This window comes from Oncorhynchus nerka, linkage group LG26 (assembly GCF_034236695.1).
Source record: "Oncorhynchus nerka isolate Pitt River linkage group LG26, Oner_Uvic_2.0, whole genome shotgun sequence".
NCBI classification, from domain to species: Eukaryota; Metazoa; Chordata; class Actinopteri; order Salmoniformes; family Salmonidae; genus Oncorhynchus; species Oncorhynchus nerka.
This window is the reverse complement of record NC_088421.1, coordinates 51,358,705-51,379,381: the sequence shown is the minus strand read 5'-3', so window position 1 is coordinate 51,379,381 and position 20,677 is coordinate 51,358,705. Positions and strand designations below refer to the sequence as shown.

Sequence of the window (20,677 nt, the reverse complement as noted above, 5' to 3'; positions counted from 1 at the left end):
CTGGACACACACTGGACACACACTGGACACACACACACACACACTGGACACACACACGCACTACACACACACACTGGACACACACACACACACACTGTACAAACACACACACACACACACTGGAGACACACTGGACACACACACACACACACTGGACACACACTGGACACACACACTGGACACACACTGGACACACACTGGACACACACACACACACACGCACTACACACACACACTGGACACACACACACACACGCTGGACACACACACACTGGGCACACACACACGCACTACACACACACACTGGACACACACAAACACAAACTGAACACACACACACACACTGGGCAAAGACACACACACACACACACTGGACACACACACGCACTACACACACACACTGGACACACACACACACACACTGTACAAACACACACACACACACACTGGAGACACACTGGACACACACACACACACACTGGACACACACTGGACACACACACTGGACACACACACTGGACACACACTGGACACACACTGGACACACACACACACACACGCACTACACACACACACTGGACACACACACACACACGCTGGACACACACACACTGGGCACACACACACGCACTACACACACACACTGGACACACACAAACACAAACTGAACACACACACACACACTGGGCAAAGACACACACACACACACACTGGACAAACACACACACATACTGGACAAACACACACATACTGGACAAACACACACACACACACACACACTGGACAAAAACACACACACACACTGGACAAACACACACACACCTGCTGGACACACACTTGACACACACACACTCACACTGGACACACACACACACACACCTGCTGGACACACACACTAGATACACACACACACACACACAGACACACGCTGGACACACACACACACTAGATACACACACACACTGGACGCACACACGCACACTCACACTGGACACACACACACACACCTGCTGGTCACACACACTGCTTACACACACACACACACTGGACACACACGTCCCTCTGTCAGTGATACACACACACACAAACACACACTGGGCAAAGACACACACACACACACACACACACACACACTGGGCAAAGACACACACACACTGGACAAAGACACACACACACACACACACACACACTGGGCAAAGACACACACACACTGGACAAACACACACACACACACTGGGCAAAGACACACACACACACTGGACAAACACACACAAACACACTGGGCAAAGACACACACTGGACAAAAACACACACACACCTGCTGGACACACACTTGACACACACACACTCACACTGGACACACACACACACACACACCCTGCTGGACACACACACTAGATACACACACACACACACACACACACACACACTGGACTCACAGACACACACTAGACACACACACACACAAACACACACTGGACTCAGACACACACACACACACACACAGACACACGCTGGACTCACACACACACACTCACACTGGACACACACACACACCTGCTGGACACACACACTGGTTACACACACACACACACTGGACTCACACACTGGACACACACACACACACACACTGGACACACACACACACACACACTGGACACACACACTGGACACACACTGGACACACACACTAACACTGGACACACACACACACACTGGACACACACACACACACACCTGCTGGACACACACACTGGTTACACACACACACACACTGGACACACACTGGACACACACACACACACACACACTGGACACACACACACACACAAACTGGACACACACACTGGACACACACTGGACACACACACTAACACTGGACACACAAACACATTGGACACACACACACACACTGGACAAACACACACTAGACAAATACACACACACACTAGACAAACACACACACACACACTGGACTCACAGACACACACTAGACAAATACACACACACACACTAGACAAACACACACACAAACACAGTGGACACACACACACACAGGACAAACATATACACACAGGACAAACATATACACACTGGACACATACACACACACAAACACACACTGGACAAATACACACACACACTAGACAAACACACACACAAACACAGTGGACACACACACACACACACACAGGACAAACATATACACACAGGACACACACACACACTGGACACACACACACACACACTGGACACACACACTGGACACACAGACACACACTGGACTCACAGACACACACACACACACACACACACACACTGGACAAACACACACTGGACAAATACACACACACACTAGACAAACACACACACAAACACAGTGGACACACACACACACACACACACTGGACTCACAGACACACACTGGACACACACTGGACACACACACACTGGACACACACACACACACACACACACACTCACACACACACACTCTGGACACACACACATGTGCGTCTTTCTATAGTTGTGAGGACCTCTTACAACAACACTGTTAAAATACCAATGTGATCATGTGTTGTCTTTTATGTTGAAAAACTAATTATACAATTATATATAATTATATATGGACATACGCTCCATAGTTGTACAAGTATACAAGGATATATTGTACTTTTCATAATAAAACATACTTGAAACAAGAAAAGGCCTGTTAATTGTGAAAACAGTTTGTTTATTGATTTTACGTTTCCTCTGTCAGGTTGATGTTAACCTGCGACTGGTTGAAACATGAAACAAATATGAAATGAAATACAAAACAATTAAATATGTGGAATAGAATTAAACAAATTGTACAATTAGTACAACAGAGTGTTGTGATGCAGGGTTACTATAGCAACATAGTGTTGTAATGCAGGGTCACTATAGTAACAGAGTGTTGTGATGCAGGGTCACTATAGGAACATAGTGTTGTGATGCAGGTTCACTATAGCAACAGAGTTCTCTCTGCTCTCTCTTCTCTGCTCTCTCTCTTCTCTCTACTCTCTCCCTCTGCTCTTTCTGTTCTCTGCTCTCTCCCTCTTTCTGCTCGCTCTCTCTGCTCTCTCTGCCCTCTTCTCTCTGCTCTCTCCCTCTTTCTGCTCTCTGTCTCACACTCTGATCTCACTCTCTGCTCTCTCTGCTCTCTCCCTCTTTCTGCTCTCTCTCTCACACTCTGATCTCACTCTCTGCTCTCTCAGCCTGCTCTCTGCTCTCTCTCTGTTCTCTGCTCTGCTGCTCTCTTCTCTGCTCTCTCTCTGTTCTCTGCTCTCTCTGTTCTCTGCTCTCTCTGTTCTCTGCTCTCTCTCTGTTCTCTGCTCTCTCTCTGCTCTCTCTCTTTTCTCTGCTCTCTTTTCTCTCTTTGCTCTCTCTCTCTCTCTCTCTGCTCTCTCACTCTTTGCTCTCTCACTCTTTCTTTGCTTTCTCAGCCTGCTCTCTGCTCTCTCTCTCTGCTCCCTCTCTCTCTCTCTCACACTTTCTGCTCTCTCTCTCACTTACTGCTCACTCTCTCACTTTCTGCTCTCTCTCTCACTTTCTGCTCTCTCTCTCTCACTTTCTGCTCTCTCTCCCACACTTTCTGCTCTCTCTCCCACACTTTCTGCTCTCTCTCCCACACTTTCTGCGCTCTCTCTCCCACACTTTCTGCGCTCTCTCTCCCACACTTTCTGCGCTCTCTCTCCCACACTTTCTGCGCTCTCTCTCCCTCACTTTCTGCGCTCTCTCTCACTTTCTGCGCTCTCTCTCTTAACAGTGGTGAAGTTTGGACAATCACCACTTGATGTCAGTGTTAAACCAGAAGTGATGAAAACAACATCACAGCAGAGAGAGAGAGAGAGAGAGTCTAATATACTGATATACAGTAACATTCAGAAAGTATTCAGACCCCTTGACTTTTTACACATTTTGTCACGTTACAGCCTTATTCTAAAATGGATTAAATGTGTTTTTCCCCTCATCAATCTACACACAATAACCCATAATTACAAAGCAAAAACGGTTCACTTTGTGTGAACATTTTTATTTAAAAAAAACTTATTTCACAGAGGGAGAGGGAGAGTAGAGTCAGAACAGAGGGAACGAGAGAGAGAGAGGGATGGTAGAGAGTCAGAACAGATGGAAAGAGAGAGAGAGGGAGGGTAGAAAGTCAGATCAGATGGAAAGAGAGAGAGAGGGAGGGTAGAAAGTCAGATCAGATGGAAAGAGAGAGAGAGGGAGGGTAGAGAGTCAGAATAGAGGGAGAGTAGAGAGTCAGAACAGAGGGAAGAGCGAGAGAGGGAGGGAGGGTAGAGAGTCAGAACAGATGGAAAGAGAGAGAGAGAGAGGGAGGGTAGAGAGTCAGAACAGAGGGAAGAGTGAGAGAGGGAGGGAGGGTAGAGAGTCAGAACAGATGGAAAGAGAGAGAGAGAGGGAGGGTAGAGAGTCAGAATAGAGGGAAGAGCGAGAGAGGGAGGGAGGGTAGAGAGTCAGAACAGATGGAAAAAGAGAGAGAGGGAGGGAGGGTAGAGAGTCAGAACAGAGGGAAAGAGAGAGAGAGGGAGAGTAGAGAGTCAGAACAGAGGGAAAGAGATAGAGAGGGAGGGTAGAGTCAGAACAGAGGGAAAGAGAGAGAGAGAGAGGGAGGGTAGAGAGTCAGAATAGAGGGAAGAGCGAGAGAGGGAGGGAGGGTAGAGAGTCAGAACAGATGGAAAGAGAGAGAGGGAGGGTAGAGAGTCAGAACAGATGGAAAGAGAGAGAGAGAGAGGGAGGGTAGAGAGTCAGAACAGATGGAAAGAGAGAGAGAGAGAGAGAGGGAGGGTAGAGAGTCAGAACAGATGGAAAGAGAGGGAGGGTAGAGAGTCAGAACAGAGGGAGAGTAGAGAGTCAGAACAGATGGAAAGAGAGAGAGAGGGAGGGTAGAGAGTCAGAACAGAGGGAAGAGCGAGAGAGGGAGGGAGGGTAGAGAGTCAGAACAGATGGAAAAAGAGAGAGAGAGGGAGGGTAGAGAGTCAGAACAGATGGAAAGAGAGAGAGAGAGGGAGGGTAGAGAGTCAGAACAGATGGAAAGAGAGAGAGAGAGGGAGGGTAGAGAGTCAGAACAGATGGAAAGAGAGGGAGGGTAGAGAGTCAGAACAGAGGGAGAGTAGAGAGTCAGAACAGATGGAAAGAGAGAGAGAGGGAGGGTAGAGAGTCAGAACAGAGGGGAACAGAGGGGAAGACAGAGAGCAATCCCGTATCCGGGAGCCTAATCATAGCCTCAAGCTCATTACCATAATGCAACGTTAACTATTCATGAAAATCGCAAATGAAATGAAAGAAATATATTCACTCAGCTTAGCCTTAGCCTTTTGTTAACAACACTGTCATCTCAGATTTTCAAAATATGCTTTTCAACCATAGCTAAACAAGCATTTGTGTAAGAGTATTGATAACTAGCATAGCATTAAGCCTAGCATTCAGCAGGCAACATTTTCACAAAAACAAGAAAAGCATTCAAATAAAATAATTTACCTTTGAAGAACTTCGGATGTTTTCAATGACGAGACTCTCAGTTAGATAGCAAATGTTCATTTTTTCCAAAAATATTATTTGTGTAGGAGAAATCGCTCCGTTTTGTTCATCACTAAGAAAAAAATCAGAAAATGCAGTCTCTACAACGCCAAACTTTTTACCAAATTAACTCCATAATATTGACAGAAACATGGCAAACATTGTTTAGAATCAATCCTCAAGGTGTTTTTCACATATCTATTCGATGATAAATCATTCGTGGCAGTTGGGTTTCTCCTCGGAAACAAACGGAAAAATACTGCAGCTGGAGATTACGCAATAATTGCGACGGAGGACACCAAGCGAGCACCTGGTAGATGTAGTCTAAAATGGTCAATCTTCCAATGATATGCCTCCAAATACGTCACAATGCTGTCGACACTATGGGGAAATGACAGAAAGTCTAAGCTCATTCGTGACCCATTCACAGCCATATAAGGAGTCATTGGAACACAGCGCCTTAAAAATCTGGGGCACTTCCTGTTTGAAATTTCATCTTGGTTTCGCCTGTAGCATCAGTTCTGTGGCACTCACAGACAATATCTTTGCAGTTTTGGAAACGTCAGTGTTTTCCTTCCAAAGCTGTCAATTATATGCATAGTCGAGCATCTTTTCGTGACAAAATATCGCGCTTAAAACGGGAACGTTTTTTTATCCAATAATGAAATACCGCCCCCAGAGTTCCAAGAAGTTAAACATTAAGTTTAGCCCCTAAGTATGAATGGTTAAGGTTTGGGATAGAGTTTAAACATTAAGTTTAGCCCCTCATTATGAATGGTTAAGGTTTGGGATAGAGTTTAAACATTAAGTTTAGCCCCTCATTATGAATGGTTAAGGTTTGGGATAGAGTTTAAACATTAAGTTTAGCCCCTCATTATGAATGGTTAAGGTTTGGGATAGAGTTTAAACATTAAGTTTAGCCCCTCATTATGAATGGTTAAGGTTTGGGATAGAGTTTAAACATTAAGATTATATGTCAATGGATATGGAGGGAAAGATGAAAAATTAAACAAGGTCTGAAAATAAAAGCTATTAATATTTACTGTAACCCACCAATGAGAGAGGAAACATTCTGTTCTACCTCCTCTCCACCAATGAGAGAGGAAACATTCTGTTTATACCTCCTCTCCACCAATGAGAGAGGAAACATTCTGTTCTACCTCCTCTCCACCAATGAGAGAGGAAACATTCTGTTCTACCTCCTCTCCACCAATGAGAGGAAACATTCTGTTCTACCTCCTCTCCACCAATGAGAGGAAACATTCTGTTCTACCCCCTCTCCACCAATGAGAGAGGAAACATTCTGTTTATACCTCCTCTCCACCAATGAGAGAGGAAACATTCTGTTCTACCTCCTCTCCACCAATGAGAGAGGAAACATTCTGTTATACCTCCTCTCCACCAATGAGAGAGGAAACATTCTGTTCTACCTCCTCTCCACCAATGAGAGAGGAAACATTCTGTTTATACCTCCTCTCCACCAATGAGAGAGGAAACATTCTGTTCTACCTCCTCTCCACCAATGAGAGAGGGAACATTCTGTTCTACCTCCTCTCCACCAATGAGAGAGGAAACATTCTGTTTATACCTCCTCTCCACCAATGAGAGAGGAAAAATTATGTTTATAACTCCAATCCACCAATGAGAGAGGAAACATTCTGTTTATACCTCCTCTCCACCAATGAGAGAGGAAACATTATGTTTATAACTCCTCTCTACCAATGAGAGAAGAAAAATTATGTTTATAACTCCTCTCCACCAATGAGAGAGGAAACATTCTGTTCTACCTCCTCTCCACCAATGAGAGAGGACACATTATGTTTATAACTCCTCTCCACCAATGAGAGAGGAAACATTCTGTTTATACCTCCTCTCCACCAATGAGAGGAAACATTCTGTTCTACCTCCTCTCCACCAATGAGAGAGGAAACATTATGTTTATAACTCCTCTCCACCAATGAGAGAGGAAACATTCTGTTCTACCTCCTCTCCACCAATGAGAGAGGACACATTATGTTTATAACTCCTCTCCACCAATGAGAGAGGAAACATTCTGTTTATACCTCCTCTCCACCAATGAGAGGAAACATTCTGTTCTACCTCCTCTCCACCAATGAGAGAGGAAACATTATGTTTATAACTCCTCTCCACCAATGAGAGAGGAAAAAATCTCCACCAATTTTTATTTTATTTTTATTTCACCTTTATTTAACCAGGTAGGCAAGCTGAGAACAAGTTCTCATTTACAATTGCGACCTGGCCAAGATTGTCACGCCCTTGAGTCGTTCTCAATCAGAGGCAGGTGGTTATCGTTGTCTCTGATTGGGAACCATATTTTGGCAGCCATATTCTTTAGGTATCTTGTGGGTGATTGTTCCTGTCTCTGTGTTTTGCACCAGTTAGGACTGTTTCGGTTTTTCCACGTTTTCTTATTTTGTATAGTGTTAACGTTTTCATCTTTCATTAAAGATGTTTATAAATAACCACGCTGCATTTTGGTCCTTCCCAGGAAGAAAGTCGTTACATTCCCTCTCGCATGGAACCTCTTGTCTATAGATTTGGTCATCCCATTCCTCTTGATTTTGGTTTCCCTCTCCTCCTCATTTGGATATTTCAGTACTATTTGTTGAATCGGAACGATGGTCAATACTCCCACAATTCAATTGACCATTCAAGTTATCTTGTCCGTTATCTTGTCCGCATAGAATTCCCTTCCTGTCTCCCCACGCCTAGTTAATATCCTATTTGTACAAGATCACCGTCCTATCCTCCAGCACCTATTTAATATCCCTTCTTAATCTTGGGCGAACATGCCTCTCATGATTAAGTTTATTTTATTTACGGTAGTGCACATTACCGCAGGTTTTTTTCGAACCTGCCAGTGTATATCGGTTATACAAAACCCAGTGTATGTTGGTCATACAAAACCCTGTGGGAATAGCAAAGCTCCCATTATTGATCAATTCTACAAATTTTAGAACATCAAATCAAAGAACTTAAATCATTCCCCCCAGAATCGAGAATATAGGCTACTGACCTTGCCGCCGACTGGGAAAAGCACTGTTCGTTGGATCTAGTCACAGTCCCTGTCGGTCTGGGGTGTACACTGGCCTGGTCTTTTCCCTCAATTCAGAGGCCAGGTCTTAAATAACGGGACCCAACCCGCTCGTGCACGATTTTCGATGTACGACCTTCAGATGGCAGAGACGGGTATTTTAGATCCGGCTCGAAGGACCAATTGTTACAGGAATTAAATTCCTCTATGTTTTAATACCCAATTAAAATTAAACACTCTGTCAATTCCTAAGAATTTGTAAGACTCTGATTTGCATGAAATGGACAGAGACCAGTCTCAAAATCTATCAGCAGCGTTTATTCTCGAGAGTACTGAACATGATACAGTTATCACAGATTATAAACTGAAAATGACGTCATTAGTGTTCGTACTACCCCGTCTACCCCGTCTCATCTCCGCTCCAGTACAATGGCTGTATGGTTCTCAAGACTTAGATCATTTATGATCCGAGCCAAGGTCTGCCTGTGTAGATAAGCATTCTAGCCAGTCTGGCTATATCTTCATTCATTTCTACCAAGGAACAGACAGTCATTGTTCTAATTCTTGATTATATTTACACACATTATATTCAGTACTAAGGTTAAAAGAAAATTCATACATCTATACAGTAAAATAATAGTATTCTGATTAGTCAGTCCTGATTGAAATGTATACATAATTAGTCATTATTGATAAAAAATTCCCTTAACATCACCCCAAACATACATTTAAAGGCATCGTTAAATCACAAATTATACATAGGATTTCCTCCTGCAAACAGGACCTGGGAAAAGCAATTCAAACATTATTTCATGCACTCAAACAGAGAGGTCACTCTAAACGATATCTCAGAACCATAAAAAACAGCACCTTGGGGGCCCTCTCTCCCATTCAACATACACACTCACATAACACAAGTCTGTCAATCACTCTTTTGGACCCCAACCTCCATTATAGAGGTTCCGGAGACATTTCCAAATCCTTTCCTTCCCCTGATTTCAACCCTGACCACAACCCTAACCTTAACCTCTTGCTTCTACTTGGGACGCTTGCGTCCCAACTAGAGCTCTGGAAATGCAAATGCGCTACGCTAAATGCTAATAGTATTAGTTAAAACTCAAAAGTTCATTAAAATACACATGCAGGGTATCGAATTAAAGCTACACTCGTTGTGAATCCAGGCAACAAGTCAGATTTTTAAAATGCTTTTCGGCGACAGCATGAGAAGCTATTATCTGATAGCATGCACCAATACACTACATCACAAAAGCACAGCAGGGGACGTAAACAAAATAATTAGCATTTCGGCGTTACACAAACCGCACAATAAAATAGAAAACAGTCATTACCTTTCACCATCTTCTTTGTTGGCACTCCTAGATGTCCCATAAACACTATTGGGTCTTTATTTCGATTAAATCGGGCCATATAAAGCCAAGATATCGTTATATGTAGACTGTGTGATAAACGAAAAAAACAGCGATTTCACAACGTAACGTCATTTTTTAAATTCAAAAAGTAGACGATAAACTTTCACAAAACACTTCGAAATACGTTTGTAATGCTACTTTAGGTATTAGTAAACGTTAATAAGCGATAAAAATCATCCGTAGGCGATGTAAAAATCATTAGCTGTCGTCTTGGAAAAAATTTCACGAGAGAGCTCTTCCAGAATGATCTGGGCGGAGACTGGAGGTAAGTGGTGCCCCTGTTTCGGTTCAACCAAGAATCAAAGATGATTCAATTCACAAGACTCTAGACAACATGGGGATGCTGTGGGAGTTGAATGCTCGGTCTTATCTAATTCGGCTCACTGTGAACAATTGCTGGAAGTGGCGCAAGGATATTTATTTCCATTTTCTGTGATCAGGTTTTCCTGCGCTTTCCGATGTAACGCACGTTATGTTATAGCCACAGTCGTGATTTAACCAGTTTTAAAAACGTCCGAGGGTTTCCTATCCACACATTCTAACCATATGAACGTACTATATTCCTGGCATGAGTAGCAGGGCGCTGAAATGTTGCGCGATTTTTAACAAAATGTTCAAAAAAGTAGAGGGTAGGAGCAACTGTTAACCCTTACCCTGACCCCTAACCCTAACGCAACCACTAACCCTAACCCCACCACTAACCCTAACTCTAACCCTAACATTAACCCCACCACTAACCCCACCACTAACCCTAACCCCACCACTAACCCTAACTCTAATCCTAACATTAACCCCACCACTAACCCCACCACTAACCCCTAACCCTTACCCTAATTCGGGTTCGTATCCTGCTCCTGCCCATAACCATAACCCAACCCCTAACGCTAACGCTAACCCCACCTCTAACCCCACCCCTAACCCCACCCCTAACCCCACCCCTAACCCCACCTCTAACCCTAACCCCACCACTAACCCTAAATCTAACTCTAACCCTAACCATAACCCCACCCTTAACCCCATCGCTAACCCCAACCCCAGACCAATTTTTTTTTATTTCAAACTCATACAGCAAGACCTCCACTCCAGTTTTAGACTCCATTTCACTATACACTCCAAATGTCATATGTAAAATCACTTGCACATTTAGCAAAAAACACTACATTGGGGAAACCCAGTATACAATAGAAAATAGACTTAAACAACATCTATACAATATCAAACGGGCCCATTTACACACAGAACTAGTGCCTCATTTCCAGGATCACCTCATCACTTACCTCCATATATCAGGATTACAGTCGTGTTCTGGGTGGACCAGTGGGCGGTGAAAAGCAGTGGAACGTAGGTGGATAAGAGACATACAAACAATTACACCTAGCGGTCTGAATGAGGGTTTTAACTGGTACGATAGGATCAATTACACCTAGCGGTCTGAATGAGCGTTTTTAACTGGTAAGATAGGATCAATTACACCTAGCGGTCTGAATGAGCGTTTTAACTGGTAAGATAGGAACAATTACACCTAGCGGTCTGAATGAGTGTTTTAACTGGTACGATAGGATCAATTACACCTAGCGGTCTGAATGAGCGTTTTAACTGGTACGATAGGATCAATTACACCTAGCGGTCTGAATGAGCGTTTTAACTGGTACGATAGGAACAATTACACCTAGCGGTCTGAATGAGCGTTTTTAACTGGTAAGATAGGATCAATTACACCTAGCGGTCTGAATGAGCATTTTAACTGGTAAGATAGGATCAATTACACCTAGCGGTCTGAATGAGCGTTTTAACTGGTACGATAGGAACAATTACACCTAGCGGTCTGAATGAGCGTTTTTAACTGGTACGATAGGATCAATTACACCTAGCGGTCTGAATGAGCGTTTTTAACTGGTACGATAGGATCAATTACACCTAGCGGTCTGAATGAGCGTTTTAACTGGTAAGATAGGATCAATTACACCTAGCGGTCTGAATGAGCGTTTTTAACTGGTACGATAGGATCAATTACACCTAGCGGTCTGAATGAGGGTTTTAACTGGTAAGATAGGATCAATTACACCTAGCGGTCTGAATGAGCGTTTTTAACTGGTAAGATAGGATCAATTACACCTAGCGGTCTGAATGAGCGTTTTTAACTGGTACGATAGGATCAATTACACCTAGCGGTCTGAATGAGCGTTTTTAACTGGTACGATAGGATCAATTACACCTAGCGGTCTGAATGAGCGTTTTAACTGGTAAGACAGGATCAATTACACCTAGCGGTCTGAATGAGCGTTTTTAACTGGTACGATAGGATCAATTACACCTAGCGGTCTGAATGAGCGTTTTAACTGGTAAGATAGGATCAATTACACCTAGCGGTCTGAATGAGTGTTTTTAACTGGTACGATAGGATCAATTACACCTAGCGGTCTGAATGAGCGTTTTTAACTGGTACGATAGGATCAATTACACCTAGCGGTCTGAATGAGCGTTTTTAACTGGTAAGATAGGATCAATTGAAGGACATAGCACTTGTTTACAGGATTCTCAAGGAGTTGGAAGAAGGAGGCCCCATAAAACAATAAACACAATAAATAAAGTTTGTGGCTTTTATTATATTTAACAGATGCTTATTTATACTAGTTTTATTCATTTAGTTTTGATGTTTTTCAATTTGTTTTAACAACTCAGCACTTGATCTTATAGCACTTTTATAGATATATGGGCTTTTAACTGTGTTGGTTTATGTACTAATAAAGCATCTATCCTTTGACCCTTTGTATATTTTAACATCTTAGTCCCTTCATGGTCCTAGATAACATTAAACCAACCCTAACCCAACCCCAACCCCAACCCAACCCTAACCCAACCCTAGATAACCACTCAGACTATCATTTTTAGAAGCAATATGAACCTACTTACGTTTGTTAAGGTTTTTAGGAGTCAGTCTGAATGTATTCAGATTGGAGGGGAACACAACAATAGACCTGTGCATCACAAGACAAATCAGTCTCTTTTTAACCCTACTCAAATTCAAAACCTATCCCAACCCTAAACCAACCCTAACCCAACCCTAAACCAACCCTAACCCAACCCAACCCTAACCCAACACTTACCCTAACCCAACCCTAAACCAACCCTAACCCAACCCAACCCTAACCCAACACTTACCCTAACCCAACCCTAAACCAACCCTAACCCAACCCAACCCTAACCCAGCACTTACCCTAACCCAACCCTAAACCAACCCTAACCAAACCCAACCCGAACCCAACCTTAAACCAACACTAACCCAACCAAACCCCAACCCTAACCCAACCCTAACCCTAACACAACCCTAACCCTAACTCAACCCTAACCCAACCCAGACCCTAACCTAACCCTAACCCAACCCAACACTAACCCACCCCAACCCTACCCTACCCTAACCCTAACCGCACCCTAAACCAACCCAACTCAACCCAGACCCTACCCTACCGTACCCTAACCCTAACCCAACCCTAACTCTAACCCAACCCAACCCTAGCTCCAAGCAGCAGCATTGTGGCAATGACTTATACCAAGTTGTTTGAGTGAATTTAACAATAGGAGAGGGGGATATATATAATATAGCCTACTATATTTAATACGCCATAAACTATTGTTTTTTAACAGTTTCACTAATTAATTTTAATTAACTTAATAATTATGACACACCCCTCACTATTGACATTGGTTGCACTAATTGCACTGTTTGTCTACATAACCTGGTTCAAGTATTCATGACATCACCCTGAAGAAGACACAGTGATGCTGAAACGTTGGTAAAAACCCAATAAATTACTGGGAGTTTATATATGGAGTTTATATATGGAGTTTATATATGGAGTTTATATATGGAGTTTATATATGGAGTTTATATATGGAGTTTATTTATGGAGTTTATACAGTATATGGAGTTTATATATGGAGTTTATATATGGAGTTTATATATGGAGTTTATATATGGAGTGTGGGACTATTTATTTTGATAGTTTATAGTTTATTCATCATTAGTCAGCACCTCCACACAACATATTTGTTCTTGGTGTGTAACAGCTTAATGTTATTTATTGTCCCAGACCACAACAACATATTGTTTCTTGGTGTGTAACAGCTTAATGTTATTTATTGTCTCAGACCACAACAACATCTCTGAGTTCTTTATTTGATTGGAATGTTCGGTCAGCAGGGAAATGATGACCAGTTTGATCCAGTTTGATACATTGTTCCCATATTGGAGCCAAATTAGTAGAATGCTGGAGCACCTCTTTCAGCACCTCTATGGCTTTATTAAACTTCTCTTCCTCTAGTCCCACTTTACAGGGAGAATCTGGTCCGTCTGTCTCCATTTCAGTAGTTATTATTCTGAAACCTCTCCTGACGGTGTCCAGGGTGTTTATATCTTCCTCTAGTCCCACTTTACAGGGAGAATCTGGTCCTTCTGTCTATATTTCAGTAGTTATTATTCTGAAACCTCTCCTGACGGTGTCCAGGGTGTTTATATCTTCCTCTAGTCCCACTTTACAGGGAGAATCTGATCCTTCTGTCTCCATTTCAGTAGTTATTATTCTGAAACCTCTCCTGACGGTGTCCAGGGTGTTTATATCTTCCTCTAGTCCCACTTTACAGGGAGAATCTGATCCTTCTGTCTCCATTTCAGTAGTTATTATTCTGAAACCTCTCCTGACGGTGTCCAGGGTGTTTATATCTTCCTCTAGTCCCACTTTACAGGGAGAATCTGGTCCTTCTGTCTATATTTCAGTAGTTATTATTCTGAAACCTCTCCTGACGGTGTCCAGGGTGTTTATATCTTCTTCACTCCCAACTCTTTTATTAAGTCTTTTATTAACTGTTTTTCAAGGTATTGATACCCACTTCCCCAGAGAATAGTTATGGTATTGATACCCACTTCCCCAGAGAATAGTTATGGTATTGATACCCACTTCCACAGAGAATAGTTATGGTATTGATACCCACTTCCCCAGAGAATAGTTATGGTATTGATACCCACTTCCCCAGAGAATAGTTATGGTATTGATACCCACTTCCCCAGAGAATAGTTATGGTATTGATAAGCACTTCCCCAGAGAATAGTTATGGCATTGATACCCACTTCCCTAGAGAATAGTTATGGTATTGATACCCACTTCCCCAGAGAATAGTTATGGTATTGATACCCACTTCCCCAGAGAATAGTTATGGTATTGATACCCACTTCCACAGAGAATAGTTATGGTATTGATACCCACTTCCCCAGAGAATAGTTATGGTATTGATACCCACTTCCCCAGAGAATAGTTATGGTATTGATAACCACTTCCCCAGAGAATAGTTATGGTATTGATACCCACTTCCACAGAGAATAGTTATGGTATTGATACCCACTTCCCCAGAGAATAGTTATGGTATTGATACCCACTTCCCCAGAGAATAGTTATGGTATTGATAACCACTTCCCCAGAGAATAGTTATGGTATTGATACCCACTTCCCCAGAGAATAGTTATGGCATTGATACCCACTTCCCTAGAGAATAGTTATGGTATTGATACCCACTTCCCCAGAGAATAGTTATGGTATTGATACCCACTTCCCCAGAGAATAGTCATGGTATTGATACCCACTTCCCCAGAGAATAGTTATGGCATTGATACCCACTTCCCTAGAGAATAGTTATGGTATTGATACCCACTTCCCCAGAGAATAGTTATGGTATTGATACCCACTTCCCCAGAGAATAGTTATGGTATTGATACCCACTTCCCCAGAGAATATTTACGGTATTGATACCCACTTCCCCAGAGAATAGTCATGGTATTGATACCCACTTCCCCAGAGAATAGTTATGGTATTGATACCCACTTCCTCAGAGAATAGTTATGGTATTGATACCCACTTCCCTAGAGAATAGTTATGGTATTGATACCCACTTCCCCATAGAATAGTTATGGTATTGATACCCACTTCCCCAGAGAATAGTTATGGTATTGATAAGCACTTCCCCAGAGAATAGTTATGGCATTGATACCCACTTCCCTAGAGAATAGTTATGGTATTGATACCCACTTCCCCAGAGAATAGTTATGGTATTGATACCCACTTCCCCAGAGAATATTTATGGTATTGATACCCACTTCCCCAGAGAATAGTTATGGTATTGATACCCCCTAACCCAGAGAATAGTTATGGTATTGATACCCACTTCCCCAGAGAATATTTATGGTTTTGATACCCACTTCCCCAGAGAATAGTTATGGTATTGATACCCACTTCTTCAGAGAATAGTTATGGTATTGATACCCACTTCCCCAGAGAATATTTATGGTATTGATACCCACTTCCCCAGAGAATAGTTATGGTATTGATACCCACTTCCTCAGAGAATAGTTATGGTATTGATACCCACTTCCCTAGAGAATAGGTATGGTATTGATACCCACTTCCCCAGAGAATAGTTATGGTATTGATAAGCACTTCCCCAGAGAATAGTTATGGCATTGATACCCACTTCCCTAGAGAATAGTTATGGTATTGATACCCACTTCCCCAGAGAATAGTTATGGTATTGATACCCACTTCCTCAGAGAATAGTTATGGTATTGATACCCACTTCCCTAGAGAATAGTTATGGTATTGATACCCACTTCCCCATAGAATAGTTATGGTATTGATACCCACTTCCCCAGAGAATAGTTATGGTATTGATACCCACTTCCTCAGAGAATAGTTATGGTATTGATACCCACTTCCCTAGAGAATAGGTATGGTATTGATACCCACTTCCCCAGAGAATAGTTATGGCATTGATACCCACTTCCCTAGAGAATAGTTATGGTATTGATACCCACTTCCCCATAGAATAGTTATGGTATTGATACCCACTTCCCCAGAGAATAGTTATGGTATTGATAAGCACTTCCCCAGAGAATAGTTATGGCATTGATACCCACTTCCCCAGAGAATAGTTAGGGTATTGATACCCACTTCCCCAGAGAATAGTCATGGTATTTGTGCCTTTTAATTGGTAACGGCACTTATACCTTGTATTATAACCAAAACTATAGTGTCTGTTAATGTTTTACTGGAGAATATGGGAGACCTCATGTCTTCCAGTGTTACGCCTCAAATATCACTGTTGTTGATAACAGCAGTTTTTCACATTTGTCTTCCTATTTCCACAAATTGTCACAAATGTTATTTGGCACTTAATATGCTCTTATTATAGTCATTTCTTTATGTAACCTTTTGAGATGGAAAACTGTTTTTTATTTGAGTTACTAATTTGAATGTGTTCTTTATGACAGAATGTTAGAATGTGTTCTTTATGACAGATTGTTAGAATGTGTTCTTTATGACAGAATGTTGGAATGTGTTCTTTATGACAGAATGTTAGAATGTGTTCTTTATGACAGATTGTTAGAATGTGTTCTTTATGACAGAATGTTAGAATGTGTTCTTTCTGACAGAATGTTAGAATGTGTTCTTTATGACAGAATGTTAGAATGTGTTCTTTATGACAGAATGTTAGAATGTGTTCTTTATGACAGAATGTTAAAATGAGGGGATGTTTTAGTTATGAATATAAACTGGTAATAATCTAGTGGCCAATCTTCATTGTAAAAGGCCCAACATGTTTCCGATAAGATTTCAGTTTGACTTGGATGGATATTTGATGTGGTTGAAAAACTCAGCTTTTATGATGCTGATAAAGAGGCACCTTAACAGACGTTCTCTAACTGAGCAGTGTAGTCTATAGGTTATACACTGAGTGGACTAGATATTACTCTAACTGAGCAGTGTAGTCTATAGGTTATACACTGAGTGGACTAGATATTACTCTAACTGAGCAGTGTAGCCTGTAGGTTATACACTGAGTGGACTGGAAATTAAGGACACCTTCCTAACATTGAGTTCCACAGGGAGGATGACCCATGTTGACTCCAATGCTTCCCACAGTTGTCAAGTTGGCTGGATGTCCTTTGGGTGGTGGAACATGAGCGTGAAAACCCAGCAGTGTTGCAGTTCTTGACACAAACCAGTGCGCCTGGCACCTACTACCATACCCCGTTCAAAGGCACTTTGTCTTGCTCATTCACCCTCTGAATGATACACATACACAATCCATGTCTCAATTTTCTACAGGCTTAAAAATCCTTCTTTAAAACTTCTCTAGGATAGGGGGCAGCATTTTCACTTTGGATGAATAGCAGAGTGAACTGCCTGCTACTCTGTCCCAGACGCTAATATATGCATATTATTATTACTATTTTATATGGAACACTCTGTAGTTTCTAAAACTGTTTGAATGATGTCTGTGAGTATAACAGAACTCATATGGCAGGCAAACACCTGAGAAAAAAATCCAAACAGGAAGTGAGAATTCTGAGGCTGGTCGATTTTCAACTCATCGCCAATTCAAATCCCAGTAAGATATGGATCTGTTTGCACTGCCTACGCCTTCCACTAGATGTCAACAGTCTGTAGAATGTTGAATGAAGCCTCTACTGTGATGTGGGGCTGGATGGGAGGTGTTTGAGTCAGTGGTCTGGCAGAGAGCCAGTTCCTGGTCATGCGCATTCCCCATGATATCGCCTTGCGTTCCATTACTTCTGTAGACACAAAGGAATTCTCCGGTTGGAACGTTATTGAATATTTATGATAACACCATCTTGAAGATTGATTCTCTACTTAGTTTGACACGTTTATTCGACCTGTAATATAACTTTTTGAAAGTTTTCGTCCGACTTTCGCCTGGACCTGCGCGAGCATTTGGACATGTGTACTAAACATGCTTGCAAAAGTAGCTACTTTTTTAAATTAATGGACATTATCGAACAAAACAACAATTTATTGTGGAACTAGGATTCCTGGGAGTGCATTCTGATGAAGATCATCAAAGGTAAGGGAATATTTATGATGTAATTTCGTATTTCTGTTGACTCCAACATGGCGGAGAAATGTTGTTTATATCTGAGCGCCGTCTCAGATTATTGCATGGTTTGCTGTTTCCGTAAAGTTATTTTTAAATCTGACACAGCCGTTGCACTAAGAACAAGTGTATCTTTAATTCTATGTAAAACATGTATCATTCATCAAAGTTTATGATGAGTATTTCTGTTATTTGACGTGGCTCTCTGTAATTTCTCTGGATATTTTGGAGGCATTTCTGAACATGGCGCCAATGTAAACCGGGATTTTTGATATAAATATATACATTATCGAACAAAACATACATGTATTGTGTAACATGAAGTCCTATGAATGTCATCTGATGAAGATCATCAAAGGTTAGTGATTAGTGTTATCTATATTTCTGCTTTTTGTGACTCCTATCTTTGACTGGGAAAATGGCTGTGTTTTTCTGTGGCTATGTACTGACCTAAAATAATCGTTTGGTGTGCTTTCACCATAAATACTTTTTGAAATCAGACATGTTGGCTGGATACACAACATGTGTAGCTTTAATTTGGTGTCTTTCATGTGTGAATTCATGAAATATTGATTTTTATAGTAATTTATTTGAATTTGGCGCTCTGCATTTTTACTGGCTTTTGGCCAAGTGGGACGTTAGCGTCCCAAATATCCCAGAGAAGTTCACCTTTCTCCTCCCTTTCATCTACAAGTGAAAAATAAGGAATAATAGCTTCACCTGGATTCACAGTTTGTCATGGAAAGAAAGGTGTCCTTAATGTTTTATACATTCATGGTCCCCACCTGGGGACTGAGGGTTATGAGAGAACCCCCACATCACTAGCTTCTCTTTATTCAACCTGCCATCTACCCACCTGGATACTGAGGGTTATGAGAGAACCCCCACATCACTAGCTTCTCTTTATTCAACCTGCCATCTACCCACCTGGGGACTGAGGGTTATGAGAAAACCCCCACATCACTAGCTTCTCTTTATTCAACCTGCAATCTACCCACCTGGGGACTGAGGGTTATGAGAGAACCCCTACATCCCTAGCTTCTCTTTATTCAACCTGCCATCTACCCACCTGGATACTGAGGGTTATGAGAGAACCCCCACATCACTAGCTTCTCTTTATTCAACCTGCCATCTACCAACCTGGGGACTGAGGGTTCTGAGAGAACCCCCACATCACTAGCTTCTCTTTATTCAACCTGCCATCTACCCACCTGGGGACTGAGGGTTATGAGAGAACCCCTACATCACTAGCTTCTCTGTATACTTCCTGCCATCTACCCACCTGGGGACTGAGGGTTATGAGAGAACCCCCACATCACTAGCTTCTCTTTATTCAACCTGCCATCTACCCACCTGGGGACTGAGGGTTATGAGAGAACCCCCACATCACTAGCTTCTCTTTATTCAACCTGCCATCTACCCACCTGGGGACTGAGGGTTATGAGAGAACCCCCACATCACTAGCTTCTCTTTATTCAACCTGCCATCTACCCACCTGGGGACTGAGGGTTATGAGACAACCCCCACATCACTAGCTTCTCTTTATTCAACCTGCCATCTACCCACCTGGGGACTGAGGGTTATGAGAAAACCCCCACATCACTAGCTTCTCTTTATTCAACCTGTCATCTACCCACCTGGATACTGAGGGTTATGAGAGAACCCCCACATCACTAGCTTCTCTTTA

The 20,677-nt window shown here is 42.2% G+C and overlaps 1 protein-coding gene across 3 annotated transcripts in view; it reads left to right on the top strand.

The window, feature by feature from the left end:
- LOC135564800 (NLR family CARD domain-containing protein 3-like) overlaps nt 1–20,677 on the top strand; it is a 152,043-nt gene that overhangs the window by 77,311 nt on the left and 54,055 nt on the right. The gene's annotated exons all lie outside the window — the stretch shown is intronic.